We start from the raw sequence: 26075 nt of genomic DNA, 5'->3' as shown, positions 1-26075 counted from the left end.
GTTGGAAGTATTTGCATCTTCTAGTGTTGGGGAAAATATAGGTCACTTCTTTGCTTGGTTGTAGGCAGGCTTTAGGAAAAACTCCTATTTGACCATTTTTGAATTCATGAAGCAAAAGAGTGTCCTCTGAACTCACCACATTGATTTTGTTGATGAATATGTCCATTTTACAGGCCCTTCTTGATTGCATAAATGAGAGGGAGATCTGCATGCAACTATTAACACCAGAATCATTTACATTCCCAACCACTCTCTTTTACTTGAAGATTTGTGTTGTCAACGATACCACTCTCAGGATGTTGATATTGTGGTCCATAGCCTTCTTGTAAGAGAAGTGATTGAATTGAGGGAGACTATCAGGCCTTCAAGAAATTCAGCAAACTCCTTGTCCAGAAAAGGGCCTTCAACTGCCATCTTCAGTCTTTCAATTCCAATGTCATCTTTACTTTGGCTAGATTTTAGCTTGGGCTCCATCATCTCCCCCTTAAGCTTCGTAGCAGGAAAAAATGAGTGTTGAGGGATCTGGGCCCTTACCATTTGTTATGTTTCCGGGAGTAGGACCTTCAAAGCACCAATGAGAGCACCAAGAGACATATTTGTTTGCATTTAGAAATATTTATGGGAGTCTATTAGGGATTTTATATCTTGTTGTTGATTCTGAACCAATAAGGTGAGTTGAGAGACTTGAGATGAGAGAGATTCATTTGAAGCTTTAAGTTATGTGATTTGACTTTGTAGAGCTTGGACTTGAGTTGATGAATATGTGGAAAGATCAGTCATTAAAGTTTTAGGGATAAATGAACCAAATGCGTCTTGCACGACTCTTTTGATTTCTTCATGACCAAGGCTGGAGGCTCATATATGGCCTTATATAATTGATCCAATTTGACCTTGGTTTCATTATATTGAGAGATTTGGCCCTGGATAATTGTATGAAGAGCCACAAAAGATTCCCTGAGTTGCTTGACACTAGCTTCCATGGATTTGTGATCAGGTTTGGCTATCTTGTCAGTGAATTTATTGAAGTTGTTTTTTATCTTCCTTTGACTGGGTTGAAGCTAATCTATCTTAACAGTCACCATGTGCTTGACTTGGTCTTGATTTATGTCCAGTGTCTTTTCCAAGGCCTTTCCAATAAAGTTAAATGCCTTGAGTTGAGCTTTATCAATTTCTGTGACAACTTTATAGACTTCTTGAGGTGTAAGCTCCCTTGCATTGCTGCCAAGAATGGTAAGATAGTCTTTCCTGAATCTGGACAGAGCTTCCTCTATATCAATTGTTAAAGATTTTGACAGTCAAGCATCTACAATCATGTCTCTCTCAGCTTCATCTATGATTTTGTCTTGTTGCTTTTCAACTTCCTCCCTATAGGTGAGAAGGATTACTTGATAGTCCTGGTTTGACATGTTAGATGTAAGGTGTTGAGCAATGATAGCAAATCCTTCCATTTGGTCTATGGGCATTTCATCTACTGTCTTGAAACCACTGAGAGGGAAGGTGTGAGGGTTGTGCAGATATGGAAGGTTGGTTTGGGTCTGTTAGGGTTTGAGTTTAGGTGGATGGTAAGATGGTACCTGTGATTGGAGTCACAATTGAACTCACAGCTGTAGTTGTGGTTGTGACAATGTGTTGTTCACTTGGTAAGTGAACCTTTATTGGTATTGGAGGGGAGTTGACCAAGTTAGTGTCATATATCATGGCCTTAAACCCTTGTTCCTCTTGCAAGAAACTGACACTTAAATGTGCTAAAGTACTTGCCTCCCCAATAGCAGGATCATTGAAAATTGAACTCCTAGCTTCAATTATCAAGGCAATTTTCAGCTAGGGTTTTGAGGGGAGTTGTTTCTTTATGAGAAACCTCCAATTGAATTGGAGAGGATTTGAGTAGCTCCCCCTCAAGAATACTACCGTCGACCCTATCAGTCTGTGAAGACTGTTGGGCACATGAAGGTGCATTTGAAACTTTGTGCACATGGTCTTCAGTAAAAACTGATGAAACCCATGTGTTTGTGATGGTGTCATCAAGGTCTACCTCAGCATGTAGCCTCTCAACATCTAGATATTATGTTCGAGTGGTGATAATAGTTTCATGAACTATGTCACTTGATTTTGGAAGGACTTGAGAAGATGATTCAAGTCCTTCATTAAAAGTATAAGAAAATTGAGAAATTAGAGTTGTGATCTCAGGTGTCAGTGTTGGCAACTCCCCCTGAATGGAAGAGGGAGTTTCAAGAGATGTTCTCTCACTGATGTGTGTGTCATCCAAATTACTTCTTTGATCCTCTTGAAGGTGCTCAAGAGGGTGTGCAGACTCTTTACAGATTGCACTTGCGATAGTGCTTGATTCAATGATGACACCTTGTTGAAAAGGTGTCACTATAGTCTATTTAGTCCCCATTTGTACAACTACATCTTTTTTAGAAGATGCAGAAGTGGTCATTTTAGTGGTCAGCTCAGTTTTCTTTTATTTCTTTGGTTTCTTGACCAAGGGTGACACCTGTTCAGTTTTTCATCACAACTCTCAATAACTACCACTAAGGTTGGTCGTCTTCTCTTTTTTTTACTAGCTCCATACTTTTGAGAGGATGAAGCAGTTGGCTGACTACTAGCTAATGGTTGTGAGGACGTGATTGCAGTTGTGGTAGGCTCATGTGGGTGTTCCTGCATTTGTGCTACTGCAAGACCAGGTGCCATAGTTGAACTAAAGATTAGAGTGCTTCTCATGTCAGACATGGGGGTAAGGGTAAGTCTTGAATTTCTCCAACATAAAGTTAGTGACATTCAGACTTACCTTTACCTGATCCTTTGTGTTAAATGAGCCAAATAGAATTTTGGACACTTGTTTACATATGCCTATTTCATTGATATTTATTCATTCAGTTAAGTGTACTTATGTACCTTATATTTAAAGCATACATAATAGACCTACAGAAAAGGATTTCTTTACCTCTACTTATCAAAGGTAGTGTGAGCCTTGTGCTGAGCTCTTCCAGAATGAGGCTACCCACATCAATGTGCTTGTCAAAGGCCATGGAGTAGACAAGCTTCTGCACCACATTTGAGATATTGTTAAACTCGTCTTCCTACATGTGAAGGCTCTAATCATTGTATCAAACACAAATGACCATTCTTTTCGCAGGTGCTTCTTGTTGAGCATGGCCAAATTAATCTTGTATGCATAATGAATGAAGACCATAAATTCTGAGATTTCTTCAGAGCTAGGAGATGCACCCATCTTCTCTGTGGGGATGCCCAGTGTCTTGTTTAGATCAACAACAGTGAATTCCACTGCAACCCCCTTAATTTTGCAGTTTAGCACCAGTGTTAACACTTGATTATCATCTTCATGAGAGGAACTTATAAAACTATTTCAGAACTCATTCAATACATCCAAGTACAACACAGAGTTTATTATTAGTGCCTCTGCAAGATAAGAATCAGCCACAAATTTCACAAAGCACTTGAAGTTGTCAGGTGTCTGTGATGGATCAACGAAAGCTAGAAAGTTTGTACCCTCATTGAGGATGGTTGCATTTACAGTGTTTGTGTTGGATGCCATTGTAGAGAGTTAAGAATTTGAGTGGGTAAAGTTTTTGAGAGAGTGCTTGAAAAGTTCGAGAATGGTGAAAAATCGCAGAAACTATCAATTGAGATCTCGAAAGCGTAAAGAGGGATTGTATCGATATGTTTGGGTATTTATGAAAGAGATGTATCCTAAGTCCAATCATGTATGATGATTTAGGAATAACTTTTATGTAATCTGTTTTGATTTCATTGATATTAATAAAAGACTTGTTTTGGTTTTATTGTGGGCTTTATCTATTTAAGTATTTAAATAAGATATACCATAGTTTAGAGTAAAGCTTTTTATGGATTATGATGAGATCATAATAATGAGACATAAAAGATGATAACTCTAAAGTTAAATATTTCTTGGTCGTAGGATTACTAACTGGTAATTAGTAATCCGCAAAGATCGGTACATACTATGCTTGCTTCATTATGAAGGATGTCTGTTCTCATAGACATTTGTGTGGTGACACTATAGCTAGTATGTAGGTGCTTATTATAGAATAAGTTCACTGAACATGACTCACACAGCTGAACAACTGATGGAGTTTACTCGCGTGTTTGCAGTTGTTCACATAGTGATAGTTGTATAAGTATCCTTAGACTTGAGGTCATCATAGTCATCTTGTGTACACTGAACTATGCTTTGGTTTAGTTCTTAGTCTCCAGGGACAATTATAAGGGCTCTACTGGGTATAGGAATTTGTACACGAAGATAGTGTATGATCAATAAAAGATCTACCCCTTCCAGTGAAGGAAGAGAATGTTCAATGCTGATCCACTTATGCTAGTTCAGGAATCTCTGGCCAGAGTGAATGAAATTAGAAAGGAGTTTCTAATTTACATTAAATAGAACTAAGCATAGTAAATGGGAAAGCAAATGATTAAATAAGATAGTCTTGACACAAGTTCCATGCCTTGTATTTAATCGTGACATTGCAGGGTAGAAGGAATTGATTGTACGGTAACTACTCACTGAATAGGTTCTTGGTATTCTAAGCAGTGAATTCGTATTATCCGGATAGTCGCGATATGCTGAGAAGTATCCCTCACGATGTAGAATAAATATGATTAATTTATTAATTAATCATATTTAATGAATTAGAGAATTTATATAAATAATGATAAAATAGTTTTATTATTATTTATTTCTACTACCGGCTTAATATTGAACCTACAGGGTAACACCATAAAAAAGAATGATTTAATGGTGGAGGAATTAATTAATAATGGCTGGTAATTATTTATTTGTGAAATAAATAATTAATTAGCAGATTTAATAATTGATTAAATGAGATTTAATTAATTATAAATTAATTAAGAAAAGTTCTTAATATTATTAATTAAGAATTTAATTTTGGAAATTAAATCAAGTGAGAGAATTATTTTTCTAAAGTGTTTAGAAAAGGGATTAATGATTAAAAGGTGTTTTAATTATTAGTTAATTGGTTAATAAGAATAATCAATTAAAGGATTAATAATAATAATATTTTATGGAAAATTTTCAGCTGAAAATTTTGCCTATAAATATACTATTATAAACCCTGTTTGCCTCAACCCAAATAATTAACTCTAATTCTAAAGTAGAACAAGAGGGAGGCAACTAATTCTCTCAACCTCTTCCTCATCCATCACATTGTACTCTTAGTGGATACCAGTGGAGTGCTTCACACTTGATGAGCAGCTGCTAGGGATCTCCGCTCATCGATCTTCGATCGCTATTAAAGACCTCCATTTTTCCATTAACGTAAAGCTTCTTAAGGTAAACATACGGAACTACGAATTAAATATTATTTTTCGCATGGATCCTGCGGAGGGTTTCATTTTTTTAAGATTTAAATTTACGTTTTCGTTGCGTTTATGTGATAAAAACCCTTCAATGGCATCAGAGCTACTTGCGAAAAGTTTTTAATTCATTTATGTGTTTAACTGTTTTCGATATATGAGCATTACGTGATTCACCATGATTTGATGTTGATATAATATGCTTATATATGTATGGTTTCGAATATATGATATTCATGTGAGTTGTCTAATCATAAGATGATTATGTAATCTGTATATATACTGATATATAAATGATTTATGTTTGTTCTAATTATGAGAATCATATTAGATACGGATTCTGAATTGGCTGCTGCAGATTTGCTGAAATCTGGGTCTGGTGTCCGATTTACGCAAACGAATACCCTATTCCATAGGTACACGAGCGTCTGAACAAAACTGATAGTTGAAGCTATCAATGACTCGTCTGTAAGGCGTTTGACGTCGTTTACTGCCTGTAAACAATGATTCTTGTTTTTCTGATTTGATTTTGATTTTTCTGATTTTTGTCATATTTTTTTTATGATTAGATCATGGATAATATGATATGTTAAGATCAGATTATGTGTTTTAACATGCTTTTATGTGTTGTATGAGCATGGTGGATGGTTATGGCCTTTCGACCTTAGTGCAATGGTTTTGGTTTTGGTTTTAAATACGACTTGCATGTCGTCAATCTTTGTAATCATAAATCTCGAATGTAACTCGAGTTATTCTTGTAAGTTCATTAGATTAGTTTTACTTTCAATCTATGTAATGTAATTGAAGACTCAAGAAGGTTATCCAATGGAGGTGATACAAAGAAGAAGACGAGGCATACAAGAAGTCTAAACAAAGAAGAAGACTTATGTAATAAGTAGTTGTATTTATTTCCATCACCATATTAGATTGACCTTGATCTTTATCATGAGCTTGATAAATGTCACATAGGATGGGGCCATAACCAAACACATTTACTTTATTGCACTTTACATTTACTTGTTTATTTAATTTTATATATGAGATATATGCCTATGTTTACCATGCGATGATATATTTAGGTGAACTTAAATCAAAATAAGGAATGCTCTAGAAAATCTAGAATAGGAATCGTTTCTTGCCTTAACAATAATATTATGAATACAATCATGAGATTCTTGTGTTTATGAAACACGTAATTAAATATGAATTTTCAATATTGAGAGAAAGGATGATTCTGTCAAAAGTAGGTTTCTATCTGTAAGAAAGGGGTATTAAGTGACGCCTCTTGACAATGCTCCCCCCAATCTGGGAATCATCTAATTATCGATTATTGATTTGAAATATTTAATTTAAAAAGAAGAATCTCTTTATAATATGATTATGATTGTAACATAATATAATCCCTCTAAAATTAAATAATATCAAGTAGTAATTGGCCTATGACACAACGGGCTTGTGTCGGTCATAGCCTTCCAATATGGTAGAAAGTGGTACTTATTTTTAAATCATTGTCGTTCCATGCTACAGCCGAGGGTTTTGATTTCGAAATAAGAAATACTTGTCTATTACATAGAGATGTGTACATTGAATTAGAATCTAAAGGTCGTTACGTGCTACAGCCGTGGGTCGTTGGAGACTGATTCAATTGTACGAAATGTTGGGTTAGACTTGACTTAGAATATTGAGTTTGTCGTGCTACAGCCGTGACTCAATTATTCAAGAGGCTAAAGTTTTATTAGGGAATAACATAAGATGTAATTGACAAGAGTTGTCTGCCTATTGAACATCACATGACGTTTCGTGCTACAGCCGAGGTTGTGTGATGGAATGTAGGATCCCTATTCCCACTAGCATTATGAATGCTTAATTTTCACTTAGGGGTTGTATAAATTAGATAAACTAGTGGGAGACACTTATGAATAAAGACCCGATTCATATAGTGTCTTGAAATGAAATTGAATATTTGCTAAGTGTTGTTATGTGTTCATCATTTACAGATTTACTATATTCGTTATATCTTCTGCACTATCACTCTGGAGTATACTAGATGCTCACAAGTTGACTGGTCCTAATTTTGCTGACTGGCTTCGAAACTTGAGAATTGTTCTCAGGGTTGAGAAGCTGGAATATGTGCTTGACTCATCTAAGCCTACTGAACCTGCTAGCGATGCACATAATGATGAACATGTTATGTATCGTAAGTGGATAAATGATGCAAATATTGCTCAATGCATCATGCTAGCTTCCATGAACATTGAGCTACAGAAGCAACATGAGCATATGGATGCTCACACTATCCTTATGCATCTACAAGAGTTGTATAATGTGGCAGGGAGGATAGCTCGATATGAGATATCGAAGAAGCTGTTCGGTTATAGGATGTCTGAGGGATCATCTGTGAATGACCATGTACTTAAGATGATCAATTTGATTGAACGTCTTGGACAACTTGGTTTTGCCATGGATGGGGAGCTGAGCCAAGACTTGGTTTTGCAATCACTTCCGAGTTCGTTCTCGCAGTTTGTTGTGAACTTTCACATGAATAAGCTGGATGTCAGCCTGCCTGAACTCCACAACATGTTGAAGACTGCGGAATCAAATTTTCCCCTTAAGAAGAGTTCTGTTCTTCTAATTGGTGAAGGTTCCAATCCTAAGAAAAGGAAGAAGAACCCTTCCAAGAAGAAGAAAGTAGGTGAGAAAAAGCCGGTTCCACCAAAAGCTGAAGACCTCAAGAGCAAAGTTGTTTGCTTTCACTGTAACAAGGTGGGGCACTGGAAGAGGAACTGCAAGGTTTACCTTGCAGAATTGAAGAAGAAGAAGGGTAGTGAGACTACCGCTTCTGATTCAGGTATGTTCATGATCGAAGTTAATATGTCACTAAGTCAAATTTCTACTTGGGTATTAAATACCGCCTGTGGTTCTCATATTTTGCAATTCGTTGCAGGGACTAAGGAGAAGTAGGACTCTTGAAGAAGAGGAGGTGATTCTACGGATGGGAAATAGAGCAAGAGTTGTTGCTGAAGCTGTAGGATCATTTCATTTACATATGCCTACGGGCAAGACTATTGTTCTAAATAATTATTATTTTGTTCCCTCGATTGTGAGGAATATTATTTGTATTCCATGTTAGACTTGGCTGGATTTTCATTTGTTATTCAGAATAATAAATGTTCAATTCTTAGAGATAATGTTCTTTATGGAAGTGGTATTTTAAACAATGGTCTGTATGTATGTGACGTAGTGCATAATTTACTACAAATTGAACATACTAATAAAAGAAAAAGGGATGATGAAAATCTCACTTTCTTGTGGCACTGCGGACTTGGTCATATTAGTAAAAATAGACTGCGGACATTGCATAAGGAAGGGTTACTTGACCCCTCTGATTTTGAATAATATCCTACATGCGAGTCTTGTCTATTGGGTAAAATGACCAAATCTCCATTTAGTGGATATGGAGAGAGGGCTGCAGATATGCTAGGATTGGTACACACAGATGTATGTGGACCAATGTCTACGCAAGCCATGGGTGGATTTTCATACTTCATTGATTTCATAGATGATCGATCTAGATTCAGATATGTGTATTTGATGAAACACAAGTCTGAAGCCTTTGAAAAGTTCAAAGAATATAAGTACGAAGTGGAGAAACAAACCGAACATAGTATTATAACTCTTCGATCAGATCGAGGTGGTGAATAATTGAATGGAGAGTTTCTAGCTTATCTCAAAGAAAATGGTATAGTCTCTCAGTGGACTCCTCCATATACTCCACAGTTGAATGGGGTATCTGAAAGGAGAAATCGAACTTTGTTAGACATGGTTCGGTCCATGATGAGCTATGCAAATCTTCCAGTATTCCTGTGGGGTTATGCATTGGAAACCTCAGCATATTTACTGAATAAGGTGCCTTCCAAATCTGTTCCTCAAACTCCATATGAGATATGGAAAGAAAGGAAACCGAGTCTTAAACACGTTAAGGTTTGGGGATGTCCAGCTTATGTCAAGAAAGTTGACCCAGATAAGCTGGAATCTCGATCTGTAAAATGTAATTTTGTGGGATATCCTAAAGAGACTTTAGGGTATTACTTTTACACCGATCATCGGGTGTTTGTCTCCAGACATGCTACCTTCTTGGAAAAGCAGTTTATCCTTGAAGGAAACAGTGGGAGCAAAATTGAACTTGATGAAGTTCAAGAAGCACAAACTACTACGGATCAAGTGGAAACACCTGTTCAGACTGAACAACCTTCTGTGGAACAGCCCATTCGTAGGTCAAGGAGAGTGTCTCGCTAACCTGAGAGGTATTATGGCCTTTTCATTGAGAATGATAATGAGTTATCAATCATTGATGATGACGACCCTGTGACCTATAATGAGGCCATGAGTAGTGTTGACTCAGAGAAATGGCATAGTGCCATGAAATCCGAAATGGAATCTATGTATACCAACCAAGTATGGACTCTGGTTGAGGCGCCTAAAGGTGTTAAGCCTATTGGGTGCAAGTGGGTATACAAAAGAAAGATTGGAGCAGATGGGCAGGTGGAGACCTGTAAGGCCAGGCTCGTGGCAAAAGGATTGAGACAAAGGCAAGGGATTGACTTTGATGAAACTTTTTTGTCTGTAGCCCTGTTAAAAACAATTCGGATTTTGCTTGCGATTGCTGCTTACTACGACTATGAGATCTGGCAAATGGACGTAAAAACGGCCTTCCTCAATGGGAAACTTGAAGAGGAAGTGTATATGACACAACCAGAGGGTTTTCTTTCCAAGGGAAATGAACACCTAGTGTGTAAGCTGCTGCGAACCATATATGGTTTAAAGCAAGCTTCTCGTAGATGGAACATCCGTTTTGATGAGACAATCAAAGAGTTTGGTTTTATCAAAAACATAGATGAACCATGTGTCTATAAAAAGGTTAATGGGAGCGCGGTAACATTTCTTGTATTGTATTGAAAGAGGAGACGTCAAGAGAGTTGACACACATAACAACCTAGCAGACCCACTCAGAAAGCCACTTTCTCAAAGTCACTTTGAACGTCATAAAGACAAGATGGGTATCAGATACCAGAGTGATTGGCTTTAGTACAAGTGGGAGATTGAAAGAGATGTGTCCTAAGTCCAATCATGTATGATGATTTAGGAATAACTTTTATGTAATCTGTTTTGATTTCATTGATATCAATAAAAGACTTGTTTTGGTTTTATTGCGGGCTTTATCTATTTAACTGTTTAAATAAGATATACCATAGTTTAGAGTAAAGATTTTTATGGATTATGATAAGATCATAATAATGAGACCTAAAAGATGATAACTCTAAAGTTAAATATTTCCTGGTCGTAGGATTACTAACTGGTAATTAGTAATCCGCAAAGATCGGTACATACTATGCTTGCTTCATTATGAAGGATATCTGTTCTCATAGACATTTGTGTGGTGACACTATAGCTAGTATGTAGGTGCTTATTATAGAATAAGTTCACTGAACATGACTCACACAGCTGAACAACTGATGGAGTTTACTCGCGTGTCAGCAGTTGTTCACATAGTGATAGCTGTACAAGTATCCTTAGACTTGAGGTCATCATAGTCATCTTGTGTACACTGAACTATGCTTTGGTTTAGTTCTTAGTCTCCAGGGACAATTATAAGGGCTCTACTGGGTATAGGAATTTGTACACGAAGATAGTGTATGATCAATAAAGGATCTACCCCTTCCAGTGAAGGAAGAGAATGTTCAATGTTGATCCACTTATGCTAGTTCAGGAATCTCTGGCCAGAGTGAATGACATTAGAAAGGAGTTTCTAATTTACATTAAATAGAACTAAGCATAGTGAATGGAAAAGCAAATGATTAAATAAGATAGGCTTGGCACAAGTTTCATGCCTTGTATTTAATCATGACATTGCAGGGTAGAAGGAATTGATTGTACGGTAACTACTCACTGAATAGGTTCTTGGTATTCTAAGCAGTGAATTCGTATTATCCGGATAGTCGCGTTATGCTGAGAAGTATCCCTCACGATGTAGAATAAATATGATTAATTTATTAATTAATCATATTTAATGAATTAGAGAATTTATATAAATAATGATAAAATAGTTTTATTATTATTTATTTCTACTACCGGCTTAATATTGAACCTACAGGGTCACACCATAAAAGAGAATAATTTAATGATGGAGGAATTAATTAATAATGGCTGGTAATTATTTATTTGTGAAATAAATAATTAATTAGCAGATTTAATAATTGATTAAATGAGATTTAATTAATTATAAATTAATTAAGAAAAGTTCTTAATATTATTAATTAAGAATTTAATTTTGGAAATTAAATCAAGTGAGAGAATTATTTTTCTAAAGTATTTAGAAAAGGGATTAATGATTAAAAGGTGTTTTAATTATTAGTTAATTGGTTAATAAGAATAATCAATTAAAGGGTTAATAATAATAATATTTTATGGAAAATTTTCAGCTGAAAATTTTGCCTATAAATATATTATTATAAACTCTATTTGCCTCAACCCAAATAATTAACCCTAATTCTAAAGTAGAACAAGAGGGAGGCAACTAATTCTCTCAACCTAAACCTCCTCCATCACATTGTACTCTTGGTGGATACCGGTGGAGTGCTTCACACTTGGGGAACAACTGCTAGGGATCTCCGCTCATCGTTCTTCGATCGTTATTAAAGACCTCCATCTTTCCATTAACGTAAAGCTTCTTAAGGTAAACATACTGAACTACGAATTAAATATTATTTTTCGCATGGATCCTGCGGAGGGTTTCATTTTTTTAAGATTTAAATTTACGTTTTCGTTGCGTTTATGTGATAAAAACCCTTCAATTTATAGGGTAGAGATGTGACTTATCGACAAAAAAAAGAACAAAAGGTTGAAAATTACTTGTAGAGAAGTCACATGACTTATAGAGAACTCAAATCGAGATGTCATTTTCCTGACTCTTATCGAGAACTAGATGGTTACTTATCGCGATGTATAAATACCCAGTTTGTCCTTTTGGGACTAAATTATTCTAATTTATATTGAAGAAATCAACATAAAATTAGAATTGATTTTATATTAAAAGTATTTTACTGAAATAATTTATTGAATTAAATTATTTCAGTTTTGAGTTGTCGAGAAGTCCAAAATTTGAATTGTATAGAACTCCATATTTATAATATATCGAGATCTCTACAACACTTGTTGAGAAGTCATAAAAGGACTCATTGAGATGTCTATGAAGAAGTCATTAAAAAGACTTATTGAGAACTCTGTCGAGATGTCATAAAATGACTTATCGAGAACTCAGTACTCTGCATACTTTTGATTTTTCTTAAATTTGTTGTATATTAATTTCACATATTAATGATGTGAGCTAACATTTGGATAGTTTTTCTTAGAATCAATAAAATTCCAAGTTAAATTTATCTTTGAAGAATAAATATACATAGAGTTCTGAAATATATATAGATCATATTTCAGTTAATTCCTAATTAAATCAAAATTATTTTGATTTATCGAGAATTAATAGGTTGTAACATGTTTGCTGAGTTCTTGCCTTTAGGATGAAAAATTTAACATACCAATTTCACTTACAAGTATAGTGAAGGTTGCTTCATCCAAATGTTTAGTGAAAATGTTAGCTAATTGTTATCCTGTTGGAACAAAAAAAGCTTAATAGTACCATTATCAGCATGTTCTCTAATAAAATGGTACCTTATATCAAGGTGCTTAGTTCTATAATGATTAACTAGATTAGCAATAATAAATATTGCACTATTATTATCACACATGATTGGGATCTTTTGTAACACCAGACCATAATCCATTAGTTGATTCCTAATCCAAAGCACTTGAGCACAACAACTTCCAGCAGCTATATATTCTGCCTCAGCTGTGGAAGTTTACACGGATTATTGTTTCTTACTATACCGTGATACAAGTCTTTGACCAAGGAATTGACAGCTTCCACTTGTACTTATTCTATCTACCCTGCATCCAGCAAAATATGCATCTATGTATCCAACAGCTTCAAAAGCAGTTCCCTTAGGATACCATAATCCCAAGTTTGGTGTTCCCAAATTTCTGAAAATCCTCTTGATAGCCATCAAGTGTGATTCTTTAGGATTTGTTTGAAATCTAGCACACAGACATGTAGCAAACATGATATATGGTCTACTTGCAGTCAAATAAAGTAAAGATCCAATCATTCCCCTATAACTTGAGATGCCTACACTTTTTACCTTATTAGTTGTAGAGATAGGGGTAGATGCAGGTGTGTTAGGAATATGTTGTAGGATTGATGATAAGTTGTCAAAACACCTTAGTAGATTTGTTTAAGTGTTTGTAGCTTTCGACAGATGAGCCTAACAGTCATTCATTGAATGAGTAGTTTATGTATTAATAAGTCTTTGTAGCACATTCCTCTGTATATTATATGTCTTAAAGAACTAGAAGTTGTAGGACATTCTAAGTCATGTTGACTCCAAGAATGATATGTAAAATAGGTTGGCAAATTGTATATATTAGATGTCTTGTAATTTCTACATATGTGAAATTGAGTCATCTACTATGGAAACACTTTCAATGGATGTTCTTCACAAGGCTTCAACGGATGACCCAAGTCACATTTTGATGGATGATTCAATAGAGTTTCGACAGATGATCCAACTGAGTCTCGACGGATGACGAATTTCAAACATGAGTTGATAGTGACTTGACAATCAGATGGGTTGATTATACACAAAAGAAATATGGCAGCCTGTAATCTGGATTATGAAGATCAAGAAGCATTTCCATTTCCTTGATAATTTGGAAAAATGCAAAGATGCTGGATAGAGGAATGAAGAAACATGTGATTAGACATAGATAGTTTTGTTTTATTTGTTTGTCTTTTTAACATGTAACTTGGTCATATATAAACCAAGAAGTAGCAAGCAGAATTAAGAATTGAGAATATCAGTCGAGCATTAGAGAAAACTCAGAAATAGAAAAGGCTAGATCTGTCAAGAATTTTGAGTTCTTTCTTCTATAATTTTCTCTTGTAAGCAGCTGTGAGCTTTACAGCATCACAGAGATCTTCAACAAAATATATCTCTGGTGGAAATAACAAATCCACCAGAAAGTTTTAAACATTATGTGTTTAGTTACTTCAATTTCTATTATCCGCACTTAGCATATTCAACCATAGTTATATAATATTGTGAAGAAGTTCTTGAAATAGAAAAGAAACCAAGAATTATATTCAACCCCCCTTCTGTAATTCTAGTTGTTAGATTGTTAGGGAATAACAATTGGTATCAGAGCAAGCTCTTGACATAAAAAGAGTTTAAAGATCAAAGCAACTAACAACATGAGCATAAATGATGTTGGAGTGAAGATTTCATTCTTGGATAAAGACAACTATCACCATTGGAAGGTGAAAATGCACCTGCATTTTCTCTCTCAAGATGAAAGGTATGTTGATTGCATTGAGAAAGGCCCTCATGTTCCTGTAATAGCTGCCACATATATTGAAGGTGTTGTAAGCAATGAGGAAAGTGTCCCAAAGCCACAAGCAGAATGGACAGATGAAGACACTGAGCAAGTACACAAAGACAAGAAGGTTATGAACATTCTGTTCAATGGTCTTGATGGAGATATGTTTGACAATGCCATAAATTGCAAGACTGCTAAAAACATTTGGGATACAATTCAAATCATATGTTATGGAATTAAGTAATTGAGGGAAAACAAGATGCAAATTCTAATCCAGCAGTATGAGCACTTTCATTGTGAAGATAATGAATCTTTAAGTTATATATTTAGTAGATTCCAAAAAATACCAAATGCACTAAAGCTGCATGGAAGGATCTATCAAACAAAAGATTCATACCTGAAGTTCCTTAGATCTCTACCAAAAGAGGGGAATCCTATAACTGTCTCTCTCAGAAATTCTCAAGATTATAAAGAATTTACTTTTTAGAGACTATATGGCATTCTAAAAACTTATGAGCTTGAAATGGAACAAGATGAGCAGATAGAGAAAGGAAGGAAAAAGGGAGGATCTATAACACTGATAGTTGAACAAGAGAGAGTGAAAGAGATGAAGATTGAAGTTATGGAATCTGCACCAAACTCTAGGGTTTATGAAGGCAAAGGAAAGGGGCTAGTAGCTGAACATGAAGACCATCTTAGTCAAGATGAAATGGAGGATATAGATGAATATCTAGCTTTCTTGTCAAGAAGGTTTGCCAAGCTCAAATTCAAAAAGAATTTTGGAACAACCAAGCCAAATAGAAACATGGTGGATAAATACAGATTCAAGTGTTTCAAATGTGGCTTGAGTGGTCATTTTGAAAATGAGTTCAGAAAGCCTAATTCTGAGAAAAAGAAATTTGAGCAAGTTGACTATAAAAAGAAATACTTGGAATTGATAAAAAAAAGAGCCTTCTTGACTCAGGAAAATGACTGGGCAGCAGATGGGGAAGATGAAGATGAGAAACCAAGCTATGTCAACCTAGCCCTGGTGGCCAAATCAGATGAAGCAGAGGTCAGTTCTTTAAGCAATCAGGTAATCACCACTAATCTAGCACATCTTTCTAAAGCTGAGTGTAATGATGCTATAAATGACACGTCCACAGAGTTATGTAACTTGCATGTTACACTTAAGTCACCCACTAAAGAAAACACCAGAATTAAAGATAACAATCCATTTTTAAGTGAGAGAAGTGTTGTGTTAGAAACTCAAATTATTGAGTTTGAAAAACTAAAAATAGAGCGTGGAATTGCTAAGAAAGAACTGACTGATTCCTTAAAGAAAAAGGAGATTTTAAGAAAATAACTTGAACGAGAATATGAGGTAATTAAGGCTTGGAAATCATCTAGAGATGTCCATACTCAAATTATCAAAGTTTAAGCTATAGAGTCTTTTATGAGGAAGTCTGGATAAAGAGTAAAGAGAAACTGGATCCTAGTTTGGAAGAAGGACTTCCAACGGATGTGGATTCAACAGATAATGAAGATTATCCGTCGAATGACAAAAAGATTCATCCGTCGAATGACAAAGAACTAAATACGTCGAGTGAAAGAAAGCCAGTTAGCAAAGTCAAGCTAGCCAAGTTAAATGAAAAATATCGATCAGTTTCCAAGAACTTTGTTATAGGAGAAACAAGTCAAGTCAAGGAAAACAAGAGAGGTAATGTAGGATATCTGTCAATCAAGAAATTGAATGGCATATTGGAGAAAAATTGAGGTTAAATCAGGCTCAAAAAGGAAAAATAATAGAAATGGAAAAGTAGAAATTAACAAAGATAACAGTTATACACCTGATAAATATGCACCTAGAAGAAAATAATCTGGTATGTTAAGTGTGGTAGTGTTAATCATCTATCTGTTAATTACAAATCTGCTATGCCTACACCTATATCTGCAACTCCCTCATTTTCTAGCATGCCCACAATGCCTATGAATATTATGCCTGCACATAATCTGAATGCATAATTTACTAATATGCCATTTACACAAAATCCTTACTATATTGCATTTAGTATGCCTCAAATACCATTTAGCATGTCATACTGGAATAATATATTTGCACATAATATGCCATTTCATGTTATTCAACTTGTGCATGATAATTCTGCAATTGTGAATGGTTTTTAAAGCCCTACTCCATTGATCAAGGTTGAATCACAATCAACTAGGTCAAATGGGGACAAGCCTAAGAAACCTAAAAAGAAGGCTAACAAGGCAGGACCCAAGGAAACTTGGGTACCAAAATTAACTTGATTTGGTTTTGATGTATGCAGGGAAACAGAAAGAATATGTGGTATTTGGATAGTGGTTGCTCAAGGCACATAACTGGAGATTCTACCATGTTTACTGAGTTCAAGGAGAGAGTTGGTCCAAGTATTACTGTTAGGAATATGTTGTGAACTTGATGATAAATTAATCAAAATTCACTAAGTTAAATCTATAAAGGTGTTTTGTTTAATTTATCATCAAGTTCACAACATATTCCTAATAATCTCCCCCAATTTATGTCTACTAGAATTGTAGCCATAAATTAAGAGAAACTTGATGATAACAAAACACCCTAAAAACACAGAATGAAAAATAGTAGATAAAACTGATAAGTTGTGACGCCCTCTATCTCGGGGTTAGGAAATGAGGACTCACACACCTCTATTCTAATAATTAAATATGCATAAACCCCGATTAACTACTAACAGGATCAGCAGGATAAAGTATGAGACAAGATTACAACTACCAATCACAAAATATAACTTACAAACCCAAAATATTATTCAATAATCAATATCGATTCCGGCTGGGAACCGACAGATAACCCATTGTATCTTTAAACACCTCTTTCTAGGCGCGAGCTCACTCATAACCTGTACTACCTGCTCTGGCAACTGGAAGCCCTCAACACGATAGGGACCACCAGGTACGCTCTTACGAGCAGTGCGCCTAAGCCTGGCCATCTTCTTGCTTAACTGCCATGGTTAGATTAAGACAAAACAAGTGAGTAGAAAACTCAGCAAGTAACTATATAGCAGTTCTACAATATCAATTCTCAATATACTTTGAACAAACTAGGGCATTCTATTTTAGCTAATCTAGGTGGCAGATTTCCATATACTTTTTTTTTCTTTGGGACAAGGAAAAGGTATAAGAAGAATAGTTGGGCTTTCAAGAAACAAAGCTCGAAACATGACGAAAGCGGACATTCATCACAATTCATTATAGGATCAGAATAGATCTTTCGGTAGAGGAAAGCAACAGTATTTCAAGATATAGAATCATTCATATGATCAACAATTTCAGGAATCAGGGTTCTGAGCTTTAAGCTCCACATTAACATAATCAACTCTATTCAAAGCAGTATAAACCATTTTCATTTCCAAAAATCAATTTACTGAATAAAAGTTTCAGTTCCCTTGTTAAATAATCATTTAGAACCCTTGATTGGATCACTTATCTTTCCATTTCATTATATACGGGTGATCAGCCCGTATCGACCTCCATTTCGGTCTTTAAGGTACCATTCGGCATAATTTCAGCCTTAAATTGGACTAGTCCCACTAGCCTCTTACCATGACTGGACTAGTCCCACTAGCCTCTTACGTCTCAATCCAATCCATCAGGAATTCATTTGGAAAACCTTGAGTTGGAAAACAATAGGTTTTCTAAAATTCATTTTATCATTACCAAGCCTTTGAAATCATTCGGACTCTTTCAAGTCGAAACTCATTCTTAATTCAGATTTTAAAGAAACAAAGTTCAGGGAGTGAATCAAAGATACGCAAGGAACAATTCTCAAGAATTCAATATCAAGGATAATAAGGCACTAAATTTGAAGGATCAGTAATAACTTAGGGATCATTAGGGCGATCAAGAGAAACAGGGTATCATTAACAGAGTTATTCAAGATAATTAAAGGTTCAATATGATTCATGGCACTATAGGAAACTGGAACAGAAAGGCAGATTATCAAAGGGTGAAACTAATAGGATTATCAATAACAGGTTATCAAGAACAAGGGTACTTCAAATCAATATCAGGGTTTCATAAAGCAAGGGTTTTATACTTTAACAGTTCAATACTCTACATGGTATGAACAACATTTCCTTTATAATCATTTACACAAGTAATCAGAGTTACTTGCCTGAAATTGCTTTCCTGAGGGTTGAACAACTGCCACCTAGTATACTTTTCCCTTTCCTAGCCCGAATGCCCTCACGCTCCGAATCTATAATAAAAACCAAAAATCTTAATTAGATTCCCAACTCTCGTTCCCGGAACGATCTCTCTATACGATAACTCGATTATATCTTTGACTCGAGCATACGAATATAGCTTATACAAATAAGCACACAGCACATAGCACATAGCACGATCCTTTCTCGTAGTTTTTATATCCTTATATACCTAGCAATCAAAGCGTACTCGCTTGACCTATGCTATTTCTCAAATCACACTAACACGACTCTTTTACGAGTACTAGATCCATTTACAACCAAACATTTACGTGCATACTATCACTTATATCAATCAACCTAATTTCCTTTTCTTTTGTTCCTTTATTCGAACCAAACAATAATCCAATCAAGCAAAATCAAAGATTTTCACATATAAACACTCAATCATTCTTTCAATTACCAAAATCAAGTTTTGACCTTTATTTCTTATGGCCTATTCGGCCTTAAAACTTATCACAATCAAGAATCAAACATGCAAAAATAGATTTTGACATGCAAGGTTATATACCACATTTCTTTCTTGTTTTAATCCCCTATTAAATCATTCCATTCATTAAGTCACCAAACCATGCACTACTTAGTGATTTCAACTTAATCAATCCATCAAATCAATATGCATACACTTAATCACCAAGTTATCCCCTTTTTATCTTGTTTTCATTCGGCAAGAACATAATTTTCAACTCAAAGACTAATTACTAGCATGCACTCATTGATCTCCTTTAAAACTATCATGCAATTGCTTTTAAATCATACAAACTTAGTGTTTACCAAGATTATCTCACCAAATTCAATTTCCTTTCTTGTTAACACAAAAATTCGAACCTAATTTAGCATGCAACAACAATTCCACTTCTTTTAATCCATTAACCATCCTAATAACCCTCCATAATTACTTTTATTCAACAAGAAAATCAAATCAATTATTCCAAAAGTCAAACCCATTCGGGTTTTTTCAAGAAAATACACATGCAAAGATCAATCTTGACATGCAAAGTCTTATATCACATTTTCAACTTGTTTTAAGCCTTAACTTAGTCATTTAACTCATTTTCATCAAGATTTCCGAAGCACAAAGCCAAACATCACCTAATGACTCAACCTTAATCAAATTATTCATTCAACATGCATGCATTCACTTAATCACAAATCAATCTCTTCTAAACCCATTTTCTATTCGGCAAAAATTCAAAATTCACAATCCAAGAACCAATCATTGACATGCATCACTAACTCCTCTTTTAAATCAACATGCAACTCTATTTCTTACTAATTAAACTTAGTTTACACCAAGATCAAGTCATAAAATTCAATTTCCCTTTTTATTAGCATAAAGCCGAAGCAAAAAGTCACATGCAAATCATCAATTTTTGATTTCCTAAGCAACAATCTCATGCACACATTCATTTTCTTCCTAACACAATCAATGAAATCATTTAATCAAGCACACACTTGAATTTCATCAAGGAAGCAAAACCCCTATTCTAAATTTTCAAGAAATCACAACATGCAACATTAAAATCCAACAATCACATCATGGAAAATCCACCGGCTCTCCTTTGGATCATGGCCGGTGGTGGTCGAACTTGAGAGAGTCCATGACGGATCTCTTCTCGAGTTTATGACCTCCAATCACGCTTAAATTCACTCTCTTAGTTATGCTTCAAGAAATTATATTTCTTAAACACAACCATAGTGATCACTTCAACAAAACCTTTATAATCACTTACATGCAAGTAGGAATTGAAGTATATACCAAGAATAACAACTAATGGAAGCAATATCTCGGTGTTTGAGTGTGTTTTAATGGTTGCATACGAGTGAGAGAGGTGAGAGATGAGAGAGTCGAGAGGGAGTGAGAGAGAGAGAGTGTTCGAGAGAGAGAGGAGAGAAAAAGAAGAGAGAAAAGAGTGGGTGCACGGAAAAGAAGAAGAAAATGGGGGAGGAAGGAGTGATTTATACTCCACTAAAGCAAGGGCAAGATGGTAATTTAATAATTCCCTTTTGACTCACATATACTTTCTCTTTTTACTTAAATGCAACAAAATTAAAATATAAAATATATCTCTCTCGGGAAGTCGAGAATTATTGAAAATGACAATTTTAACACGTAGGTCTCAAAATTAGCTTTTTATCCATTACTCATAATAAGAATTTGAGCGAACGGTTAATTTTATATGAATTTCGCAAACTTGCTTTAATAAATACATTTTCCACATAAAATCAATTTAAAAATGCAAAGATCAACAATCAAATTCACTTATCATTTTTATAAAGTCTCTAAGGTCTTTACAAGGATAACAGAACAAATCCCATATTTTTATCTTACTCGGATGATTTTATAAAAATGCACGAAGGTTAAATAAACCCTTATTTAAATCAAATAATTCCTTTAAATCCATAAAAAATGTCACAGAGCACACAGTCATGCACACAGGCTAGCAATCACACATATACGATCATATAACGAATCAAGTCTGATCATAGAATCTATCCCTCTTTAATCTTTATCATCTTTTACGCGTACTGGGTCACGTTCAACCTGACGGTCCGACGCTCAGCGTTTCGATTACGCTTCTCATTATCTTTGCCAATCAACACGTCTCTTAAGACGAAATACTTTATTCATTCACTTCACATATAATTCACATTTTATATTATTTAATTCCATATTAGGACGGGTTCCGTTCTACCTGACGGCCCGACACCACAGCTCGACTTCTAAGCTGACTCTTTAAATTGGAACGTTTTTATCCACGCTCCTTAACTCTAGTATACAGATAAGACAAATAATCACCGCTTAATCACATAATCTCATCACATAACACATACTTTACTTTCTTAATTACGACGCAAAATTCTCGGTCGTTACAATCTACCCTCCTTAAAAGGATTCTGTCCCCAGAATCTAATCTAAGCAAATAGATGGGGATACTTTTCTTTCATTTCGCTTTCTAATTCCCAAGTCGATTCCTCGACTAGTGGATTTCTTCACAACACTCTAATTAGAGGTACAACTTTATTTCTAAGCGTCCTTTCTTTTCGATCCAAAATTCGCACTGGTTGTTCCACATAGGACAAATCTGGTTGGATTTCTACTGGTTCCAACTCGATCACATGGCTCGCGTCGGCATTATACTTTTTCAGGAGAGATACATGAAATACATTGTGCAGATGTTGCATTTGCGGCAGCAGCGCCAATTTATACGCCACTTTCCCAACTTGTCGTAATACTTCAAATGGTCCAATGTACCTTGAACTTAGCTTTCCTTTCTTTCCAAATCGAGTTAAACCTTTCCAAGGAGATATCTTCAATAAGACTTTGTCTCCAGTTTCGAATTGCACATCTTTCCGCTCTTGATTCGCGTACTTTGCCTGTCGGTCTTGAGCTGCAATTAATCTCTTTCGTATCATTTCAACTTTTTCCTTCATTTGCTGCACTAGCTCGGGGCCAATTAACTTGCGCTCACCAATTTCATCCCAATAAGTAGGGGATCTACACTTTCTTCCATACAATGCTTCATAAGGCGGCATGCCAATACTTGCGTGATAACTGTTATTGTAGGAAAACTCAACTAAGGGCAAATGATCGTCCCAATTTTCTTTGAAATCTATTGCGCAGGTTCGCAACATATCCTCAATTGTCTGAATTGTCCTTTCACTTTGTCCGTCTGTCTGCGGATGATATGCTGTACTCATTTTCAATTTCGTTCCCAAATGATCGTGGAATTGTCGCCAAAATCTCGAATTAAACCTTGGACCTCTAACAGACACGATAGATACAGGAACTTCGTGACGCATCACAATTTCATCCAGATACAATTTGACCAGCTTCTCTAATGAAAACCTTTCGTTTATCGGCAAGAAATGTGCTGACTTTGTCAATCGATCAATTACCACCCAAATCGCATCATGATTAGACTTGGTTTTAGGTAATCCTACCACGAAATCCATCGCGATATGTTCCCATTTCCATTCAGGTATGTCCAGTGGCTGAAGCAATCCACTTGGCCTTTGATGTTCCGCTTTAACTCTTTGGCATGTGTAACATTTGCTTATCCATTCCGCAATTTCCTTTTTCATGTTTGGCCACCAAAAATTTTCTTTCAAATCCTGGTACATCTTCGTACTCCCAGGGTGAATTGAGAATCTCGAGTTATGCGCTTCTTGCAAAATCTCGTGCTTTAGTTCCACAACATCAGGTATCCAAATACGTGAGTTAACACGGTATATCCCTTTTCCATCCTTTTAAGCTTTAATTTCTTCTCCCGTCAACTTATTCCTTTTGCGATTCATCACTTGCTCTTGACAGCATCTAATCTTTTCCAAAATTTGAGGTTGAAACCGTATTGCATAAATGGCTTGACCTCCACACTCTGGAGTCTGCACCACTATTTCCATCTTTTCAAAGTCCTTGATTAATTCTTCTGATGACGTTAACATATTCAACTTTTCCTTTCGACTTAAAGCATCAGCTACCACATTTGCCTTTCCAGGATGATAGTTTATCGCACAATCATAATCTTTGATCAATTCCAACCACCTTCTTTGTCACATATTTAGTTCTTTCTGAGTAAAGATATACTTTAAGCTCTTATGGTCCGTATAAATCTCGCACTTTTACCCGTATAAATAATGCCTCGAAATCTTAAGGGCAAATACAATTGCTGCCAATTCCAAATCGTGCGTTGAATACTTTTGCTCATGCGGCTTGAGTTGCCTTGACGCGTATGCTATTACCTTCCCGTATTGCATAAACACGCATCCAAGTCCTTTATAGGAAGCATCACTGAATATCACAAATTCACCTTTATCATCTGGTAATACCAACACTGGGGCGGTTACCAATCTCTTCTTTAACTCTTGAAAACTTTCCTCACACTTTTCTGTCCAAACGAACTTCTCATTCTTTCTCGTCAATTTTGTCAATGGAACGGCAATCTTTGAGAAATCTTGCACAAATCTTCTATAGTATCCGGCTAATCCCAGAAAACTTCTTACTTCCGTCGGAGTCTTGGGTCTTTCCCAATTCATTACAGCTTCTATCTTGGATGGATCCACTTTAATTCCTTATTTATTAACTACATGACCAAGAAATTGCACTTCCTTTAGCCAAAATTCACACTTTGAAAACTTTGCATACAGCTTCTCTTTTCGCAGAATTTCCAAGGAAATCCTCAAATGCTCCTTATGATCTTCCTCCGTTTTGGAATAAATAAGTATATCGTCAATAAACACAATCACGAACTTGTCCAAATACTGCTTGAACACTCTGTTCATAAGATCCATAAATGCAGCTGGCGCATTCGTCAAGCCAAATGCCATCACCAAAAACTCATAATGTCCGTATCTTGTTCGGAACGCTGTCTTGGGTATATCTTCCGCTTTGATCTTTAATTGATGATACCCAGATCTTAAATCAATCTTTGAGAAACACGAAGCTCCTTTTAGTTGGTCAAACAAGTCATCGATCCGCGGTAGAGGGTACTTATTCTTGATTGTCAACTTATTCAGTTCACGGTAATCGATACACAATCGCATACTTCCATCCTTTTTCTTTACAAACAACACCGGTACGCCCCACGGGGATACACTCGGGCGGATTACTCCTTTGTCCAACAACTCTTGCAACTGAGCTGCCAATTCCTTCATTTCAACCGGCGCCATGCGATAGGGAGCTTTTGACACTGGTTCCGTACCAGGAGCCAAGTCAATCATAAACTCGATCTCTCTGTTTGGAGGTAGTCCAGGCAATTCATCAGGAAACACGTCCGAAAAATCTCTTACTACCGGAATATCGTCGATCCTTACAGATTCTTTCTCCACGTCCACGACATGAGCCAAATAAACCTCGCATCCTTGACGCATTAATCTTCTCGCCTTAATAACCGTTAGAAATTTCTTCTCTTGCCTTTTTCCTTTAAATATCACTTCCTCACCATCCTTGGTTTTTAACTTCACTTTCTTACTTTTACACTCTATTTGTGCCTCATGATTTGACAACCAATCCATTCCTAGAATAACCTCAAATTCTCCTAACTTAAAAGGAATTAAGTCAGCAGAAAAGTGTCGACCTTCATAGACACATCACAATCGGGACACATCTTATTAACAACATCTTTCTCTTGATTTGCTACCTTTATAATCAACTTAGGCTCTAGAGGGTACGCAATACAATTTAACTTATCAAGAATGCTTTCAGAAATAAAAGATCTGGTTGCTCCAGAATCCATCAAAACTTTTACTTCTACTGAGTTTATAACAAGCATACCTGCTACCACGTCCACATCTTGCACCACATCTTTCATTGACATGTTAAAGGTCCTAGCTCTGGGTTGAGCTGATGGTGCTGGGAGAGACGGCGGTCCAGCAATTCTGAGAACATTAGCCTTCTGCACAGGCTCCTTGCAATTTCTAGCCATATGGCCTACCTTGCCACACTTGAAACAAGCCAAATCAGGCTTCCTTATTTCATTTGAACATTCTGAAGAATAATGCCCCTTCTGATTGCACTTAAAACATGTTATATCCAGCTTATTACACCTCCCCGGGTGTCTCTTTCCACAGTTCCTGCATTTTTACATCTGGGGTCTGCTTTCCTTTCCCGGTTGTCCAGCTTTCTGAAAACGGTTCTTCTGAGCTCCCTTCCTGGGTCTAAACCTCTGGAACTTTTTGTTCTGACCTCCACCATTCTTCCCAAACTTTCCTCTGAACTTTGAACTTCCTTGCTCTTGCTCAGAGCTTTCAAACTTCCTCTTTCTTCCTTCATTTTCTCTTCGAGCAGCTTCCCGCTCACATTCCACTATCATTACCTTCTGAACCAAAGCAGCATAGTTCTTGATCTCCAACATCGCTATTTGACTCCTAATCCACGGCTTAAGTCCCTGCTGGAACCTCTTAGCCTTCTTTGCTTCAGTATTCACGTACTCTGGCATGAACCTTGCCAACTCCGAAAACTTCACCTCA

Source organism: Apium graveolens, chromosome 9 (assembly GCF_009905375.1).
Source record: "Apium graveolens cultivar Ventura chromosome 9, ASM990537v1, whole genome shotgun sequence".
NCBI lineage: Eukaryota > Viridiplantae > Streptophyta > Magnoliopsida > Apiales > Apiaceae > Apium > Apium graveolens.
The sequence above is the reverse complement of the archived record's forward strand: the minus strand, read 5'-3'. Positions refer to the sequence as shown.